At 38.1% G+C, this 7,983-nt stretch overlaps 1 long non-coding RNA gene across 2 annotated transcripts in view; it reads left to right on the top strand.

Annotated features, from left to right (window-relative positions):
* Window positions 1-1,069: 1,069 nt before the first annotated feature.
* Window positions 1,070-7,983, top strand: part of LOC107600576 (uncharacterized) — a 12,369-nt gene continuing 5,455 nt past the window's right edge. The window contains exons 1-2 of one of the 2 annotated variants that reach the window (XR_001610816.1): window positions 1,070-1,194; window positions 1,275-1,390. This is a non-coding gene — a long non-coding RNA (uncharacterized lncRNA). The remainder of the gene's footprint in view (window positions 1,195-1,274; window positions 1,391-7,983) is intronic. The other variant, XR_001610815.1, reaches the window with a different exon arrangement.

Genomic DNA, 7,983 nt, shown 5'->3' with positions numbered 1-7,983 from the left:
CAAAATATATATTGTGTGTTGGAGTGGTCCAGACGCTACATCACTTATTGGAAAAGAAGCCTTAATGTGAACATTCTTCTCTTCATCCGTGTATTCACCATGGAGGTCCCTGTTAGTTATTAGCATTCACTGAGTACAGAGAAAGCGAGACCTCAAAGCGTTGTGTGCGTACCCCCTAGACCGCAAAAGTTATTAGTTGTGTTAGACGGTGTCCATAATGGTTTAAGCACCAGGGGCCTCCGAAAGAGCCGTTTTGCTGTTAATTAGAGGGCAGTGATTTAGCCCCGTGGAGAGGCAGGCCACCAGTGCACTCACTTCCCCTCATCTTCACACTCGAAGTCACGGCTCCTCCTGAGCTATGAGTCAGGCATGCCTGCGCGGCCCATGCCAGACAGGAAGCCTCATCTGCCCTGCACCCAGGCTCATCATTTGCCAACGGTGCATGGCCTGATTTCGGGTGAAACTGATTAAGTGAAACAACAAAGGTTCTTCTGCAAACCCCCACTGACTGTGTGCTTGATCTTTATAACTTTCGTGCATCTTTATACTTTGAACAGTTTCAGGATTCATCTCGTTTCCTGCGCAAATTGGCTATAAAATTTGGTCTCATCTTCACCTAAGTCAGAGGTTCTCAGACTTTTTCAGGTGGCAGATTAACTCAAATTCATAATTTTATTTATCATTAAAGTTAACTAGACTGCTGTTAAATCTAAATGAGCTGACTGTTCGCTACACTGAAAAAAATGGTGTAGGATTAATTTTGAAAGTATATTTAAAGGCTTCACATACTTTCAAACACTTGCTACTATAATCTACGTGCATCAGTGTTCATGCATAATGCTGACATAAACATATTTGCAAAAAAATTGCACTGATATTGTTATGTAGTACAGGTGGTTTATATGATTTCTCCCATCCCAGATGTGGTCAGTTACCATAGATGATTCACTGCCTGTCAGCAGGGTCGATTTGAATCATTGTTATATGTTTTAGGTCTTCCATATGTGTCCTGAGGACCTGCATGTCTCTCTATCTCTCTATCTCTCTGCTGTTTACGCTACAGGAAAAACCATCGTCAGATTAGAGTGGTCTGCCTCATCTCAACTGCTTCCACATCACTGCAGAAGTCACTTTTAAGGGATTTCCTTGAGCCATCAGATGCAGGTGCTCTTCAAAGATCAAAAGAGACCAAAAGTAAGCCTGCTCAGATCGTGATCTCAAATAGCCTGGTTTTATCCTGTCATGTACATTGTAAAAATGCTTTCTGTCTGCAGCTGTGATTTGAATTCGTAGAACATGAATTTCCTCCACATGTTGTTCTGGCTCACAGACCGGTCTTTTGACCTGCTTTCATCAAACGAATGTCGAGCTGATTCCAGTTAACATAACGGTAACTGGAGTTTAAGTCATTATTTTTACAGCACTGTAGCTATAAATTATGATGAAATCTTATGTTTGGATGCAACTTGTTTGAATGATCATGGCAGGAATGTTTTGCCAACCAGCATCTGCAATTTGCAAAATCATAGATAAAACAGAAGTGATTAAACAGAAACGCAGGCAATGTTTTTCTTACCAACCTCTATAGGAGGAGTGTGTATGCATATGTTTGTGTATGTATGTATTTATTTATTATTTTTACATTTAAGTCCAGTGTAAGGAAATTCATATTCAATTTTTAATGTTTATACAATTCACAGATTGAAAATGTATGGAAACCCATTAACCTTATGCTTAAATCAACAAGTAAACCAATATTTGCATATATTTTATATATATATTTTTTGGAATGGAGTTATTTGAAGGATTTAATTAAGTATTTTCAAGTGCATTTTTTATGCATTTTTTAAAATATGCATATTTTTAACTTTACTTGAAAAGTAATTAATCTGACAATTAGTCCAAAACATCCTGTGTAAATAGTTTAAGTAATAAAAACCAGTACAATACACTATGGCTGAGTATTGACACAAAATGTCACAATTTTATATAGATTCATTTAGATCAGTTACAGTAAATTTTTCTCAAAAAAACAAACAAACTCTCTCAACTAATGCTGTAAAGTATACAGTGAACCATGGCAATTAATACATTACTATACTATTAAAGGTTAAAAATAATAAATGATTTGTATACAAAAAATTAAATTGCACATATGGTGTTTTATAATAATTAGACGTGACATGACTCTGGATGATCAGCTGCGATGCGACGTGAATCTGAATGACTAGCAGAGACGTGACGTGACTCTGGATGAATAGCTGAGACATGACGAGGTTCTGGATGAACAGCTGTGATGCGACGTGAATCTGGATGAATAGTTGAGACATGGCGAGACTCTAGAAGGTCAGCTGTGACGGGACGTGACTCATAAGACAGGCAGGGTCAAACAGTGGCAACCAGGAATATGGCGGGCAAGACACAAGAATAATCCTAGGGCTAGCGTGGGTCGACGATTGGCAGACAGAGTTACAGGGGCAAGGCTAAAGGGAGTAATCCAGGAAAACAGGCGAAGATCAAAACCGGAGAAAACAGACAAGGCTAAGGCAGGGAAACTAATGAGGGCTCTGTAGTGTCGCTATCTAAGGATATGCGCTAAACAATACTCGGCAGATGGAAGGGATCAGAGTGAGTGTTAAATAGTGAGGGAGTGATATGAAACAGCTGGGTGCAATCAGTGTTACCAGCTGTGTGCAATCCGTGCTGAGTGCAATCAGTGCAATGAATGATGGGAATGATGGGTGATGTGCAACAGTGTGTAGTGCGAGAGTCAATGAAATCGGAAAGGGTGACCTCTGATGGTGAATAAACGGAAGTTCATGGACCGGATTCGTGACAATATAGATAGAAGAATATGTGAAGTCAGAAAACAATCGTTTAAGTGAAACCATGTCCTGGGCCGCACCATCTGGTGTTCTATGAAGGGGGAATCCCACACCGCTGGTCTGCTGTTTGCTCCGTGGCCGCTCAGTAACACCACTCTGGACCACAGTCATTAATCTTTGTGCTTTTAGGTTAGGGCCTCCTGCTGAGTCCAATAAACATAATGCAAAGCAAACACATAGTAAAGTTAGGTTGATGTAAAGCATGAGAATTTGTTTTTCTGAGTAGACCATGTCTTGTTAGGTGCTTTGTTGACAGGAGAAATCATGAACACGGACAAGGTATAAGCATTTATTACACTAGGTAGATGCTAAATTATACAGCATTATCTAACTGTTAATTTGTACAACTTAAAATGTTAAAAAATACTATACACTACCATTCAAAAGTATGGGGTTGTTGAGATGTTTCTGAAAGAAGTCTCTTATGATCACCAAGGCATTTATTTGATCAAAAATACAGTAAAAACAGAAGTATTGTGAAATATAATTACTGTTAAAAAGAACTGTTTTCTATTTTGATGCTCAAAAATATTTCTTAATATTATTGTCAGTGCTAAAAATGGGTTTGCTGCTTAATATTTTTGTGGAAAACATCATAAATGTTTTTCAGGATTATTTGATAAACACAAAGTTCACAATCAAATTAATGCATCTTTACCGAATGAACAACATATTAATTTCTTCTTACTGACCCCAGACTGTTAAAACAGTAGTGTATTGTAGAAATTAACCAAGATTAATAAATACTGTTAAAGTATTACTCATTGTCAGTTCATGTTAGGTACTGCAACTAATGTTGACATATAAAATCTTATTGTAAAGTGTTTCCAATTCTTTCACAATTGCATGAAATAATGTGATAGCACGTTTATGTAAATTATTTTTTGCCTGTTTTTCAGACCTCGTCTAATGCCTCTAAAGCACTTTCTATCTCATTGCCTTCCTAAAGATTAAATAACAACTTTGTATGTGGTGATTGATTGAAAGAGAAGTGTTATTTGCCATTCATGCGACAATATAAACCCTGCTACAAAAACATTTTCATTCTATGTTTTTACTGCTCATTGAATTTTCTGTTCAGTGGTTCAGTACAAATTGGTAAACACAATTCTTTAAATATAGGTTGAATCATTGAGCAAGAAAAAGCATTAAGACTCGCCACACCCCAGCCTGAATCGAGCCTAGAGGTATTTGAATGTCTCACTGTTAGATATGAACAAAGCTGTCCGTCATTCCCGAGCTTAAGGAACGTATTCCTACTGATGTGAGGAGTCATAGAGTGCGCGGTGCCCCCGACCCGTCCCTGATTCGGAGAAGTGCCATTTTCATGACTGAGTGCTCTTTAGTGTCAGATAATGACTGTTCTCAGATCAGGGGGGAGAAAAGATAAACGAGTGGATTTTCTGGTTGGGTTGACTCTAATACCACCTTCTCTTGACCGTCGATTTGTGTTGAGTGAATGTACAGTGAGAATTGACACTGGATGTCACACATGAGCGTCTCCACTTGGTATGTTTTTCCAGAGACAAGCAAACACGGAGGTGGAAAGATGTTCTGGAATGGGGCTTTTCAAAGTTAAGACGCTGAGATGCAGCCTAGGCTGGCAAACTAGATCCAGAAGAAAGAGATAAATGCCTTCTTTCCTTGTTCTGACATGTATTCCCATTGATAGAAGGATTATGTGAATCTGAATGTGAATGAGCAGAGTGTACACAGCAAAGGCTTTACCCGTTAACATCTACTGTACGAGGCATACCCAAGCTAGGCATTGACTGTCCTGTCATTTCTGTTTGACTTATGGAGGGATACTTATAAAAAAAAAATTCTTCACTTCTTTCTGCTGTGGTTTTTGGTCGAAGCCTTGATTCTCCAGAGCTTAAGTCACAGATTCTTTGAGAAAACTCTTATACAAGATCTTCCTAGTCTTTGGGTGTTAGTCAAACTCTGATTTCTCAAGGTGGTCCAGGTGGTCCTCCGTTTGCGAGAGAGTCTACCGTTTGAACTCGGTCGGAAGGGTCTTTGTTCCCTTTCTTATTGTCATTCACATATATTGTCTGTGGTTGTTTTGTCAAATTCCTCTGTACTTCTGTCAAACATTCCTCTCCCCTCCATTGCCTACTCTTTTACTTGCTTCTCATTAAAAGTTCAGGGGGAGAAAGACGGAGAGGAGAGGGGGAAAAAAGCTTGTTTGGTGCTGACTTGGGGGCCTCGTGCTCTGTTGTGGGAAGCAGCGTGAATGGTTAATGGAGGGAGGTCTCACTCAGGGGGAGATGACACCCACGTTTACAGAGGAACGAGGTACTGTAACGTGCATTGATGTCAAAACGTGAAATGGAAAGTATGGTGCCCTTTTGGAACGGAGGAGAGTGACTCAGGTGACAGGATGAGAGGAGAAGAGTTTAAATGCAGTGAGAACTCTCTTTATGGCTCTGGCTGGACCGCTTCCCGACCTCCTGTGTCTCTTCATGAAACAGAACAGACCTTCCTTACATGAAAAGCCGCAGTGACAGCACCTGGTTGCTATTTGGCCTAATGGACTGGGAGCTTTACTCACCAATGAGCAAATCAACTTGGGGGGGGCTTGTTGCTTTGTTGCGCACTCACCCGCTACCTCTTCCATCTCTCCCTTGTTTTCATCTTTCTCTCTCTTTTTCTTACCAAGGTTAGTATAGTTTTGCAAATTGCTTCTTTTTTTTTACTACTATTTTTGCATTCATGTTATGTTTTAGTTTAGGTTTAATCGGTTTCAGCAAACCAATAAGCCGTTTGTGCACAAATACATAAAAGCCAGAGGAAACCGTTTAGGTTGCCCTCTTTTGGCTGGTTGCCGTGAACTCGTTAGTCCCTTCTGGTAGATGTTGCAACTACTCTTTTTCCATGGATAGCCACTCAAAATTAGCTGTTTGTTCTGACTATATATATATATATATATATATATATATATATATATATTTATTTCCAAGCCACATATACATTGCTAATATGATATATTATTTCTGCACTATAAATGTATTCATTACTTATTTTGTATTTATTTATATATTTATATTTTGTGATTAGAGTTATTTACATTGTTATTAGAGTGATTTGTATAGCATTTATATATATACACTGCTGTTCAATAGTTTGTGATCAGTCAGATTTTTATTGTTTTTTAAAGCTTCTTATGCTCATCGAGGCTTTATCTATTTGATAAAAAATACAGAAAAAAAATTTAATCTTGTGAAATATTATTGCAATTTAAAATAACAGTTTTCTATTTTAATATACTTTATATTTAATTTCTTATTCTTTATAATTTATTCCTGTGATGCAAAGCTGAATTTTTAGCATTACTCCAGTCTTCAGTGTCACATGATCCTTCAGAAATCATTCTAATATGCTAATTTATAATCAATGTTGGAAACAGTTGTGCTACTTAATATTTTTTGGGATGTGTGATATTTTTCAATCAAAATAGAACTTTTGTGTTACACTACTATTCAAAAGTTTGGGGTCAGTCAATTTTTTATTTATTTATTTTTTTATTTTTTTATTTTTTTTAAATTTTTTTTAAGAAGTGAATACTTTTATTCAGAAATGTTGTGTTAAATGGATAAAGGGTGATAGTAAAGAATTATATTGTTAGAAAAAATATATATTTTGAATAAATGCTCTTTTTAACTTTTTTGTTTTCAACCCTCATAATAAATCAGCATATTAGAATGATTTCTGAAGGATCATGTGACATTGAAGACTGAAGTAATGGCTGGTGAAAATTCAGCACTGCGTCACAGAAATAAATTATATTTTAATGTATATTAAAATAGGAAACCAATATTAGAAATGGCAATAATATTTCACAATATTACAGTTTTTTCTGTATTTTTGATCAAATAAATACAGCCATGATGAGCATAAGAGTCTCCATTAAAAAACATTAACAGCATTTTGGCGGCCTGAAATGCAAACTTTTGAAAACAGTACAGTTATCTTCTCTGCACTCTTAAAAATAAAGGTGCTTAAAAGGTTCTTCACAGCGATGCCATAGAAGAACCATTGTTGGTTCCACAAAGATCCATTCAGTCAAAGGTTCTTTAAAGCTGCAGTCCGTAAGTTTTGCCTCTTTGTCGCCATCTCTGTTTGAAATCCTGGAATTGCAGCTGTGTGCGGAATTATCTTACTTGCGTGGGTTGTGAGTCGGCACGGCTCCAGCGCGGATGAATCTAATGCTTTGAGGCGGATGTGTGGCTGTCAGTCACCGCACCGGTGTGGATATTTACTGTACTTAAATCACAGATTCTAGCCTACATCTTGGAATATGACCCAAATAAGAATTTTTACCGTATATTGCCATCTGAACAAGTAAGTAACAAGTCTGCCACGTTTGTTCTGACCAACTGAAGAAAAAAGCATTACCATAAATCTCGCTACCAATGGTGATTAAATCTAAAGATCGGGTAGCTCATAACACATCAAACCATTCAAATTATTATTATTGTTATACTTTATTCTCAAATGATTAATGTTAACAACATCAGCATTGGGCACTATGAGTATAGTGGGTATTAGCGTGTAGATTTACATTTCTGCACAGTCTAATCTAATTGTCATACACTTCGAATTTCATATTAAGCAATTCATTTGAACCCCAAAAGCAAATTATGCTCCCTTCGACCTGGTTTTCTTTAAAATACAAATCTTTGTAATCCCAGGCTATCTGTAATCAGAAGCCTTGATAGACAAGACTGAGCGTTCAGGGGCAGCCTTCCTGGCTGGGTCGGGACAACACAAAAGTTCACAAACGGCCTCCATAACCGTGACAGGACAGGATGAGGATGCCCAGACGGCCTCCATAGCCGTAACAAGACAGACAGAGAGTTCATAGGTACAAAGTTCAGCAATAGTTCCTACAAGATCTGCTGTGACTTGACTTGACTCAGGAAGATCAGCTGTAGTTAGACTTGACTCATGATTGGCAGCTGGGACAAAACGGGGCGCTGTTGTGTCCGCCATTTTGCGTCAGACTCCGCTGTCTCCGCCATTTTGTGAGTGTGCTCTAGTGCGGCCGCCATTGCCAGAGTGAGTGCGGGGTCGCGTTCCTCCGCGATACCCACAA

Source organism: Sinocyclocheilus grahami, unplaced genomic scaffold, assembly GCF_001515645.1.
Source record: "Sinocyclocheilus grahami isolate Dianchi unplaced genomic scaffold, SAMN03320097.WGS_v1.1 scaffold286.1, whole genome shotgun sequence".
NCBI lineage: Eukaryota > Metazoa > Chordata > Actinopteri > Cypriniformes > Cyprinidae > Sinocyclocheilus > Sinocyclocheilus grahami.
The sequence above is the reverse complement of the archived record's forward strand: the minus strand, read 5'-3'. Positions and strand labels throughout refer to the sequence as shown.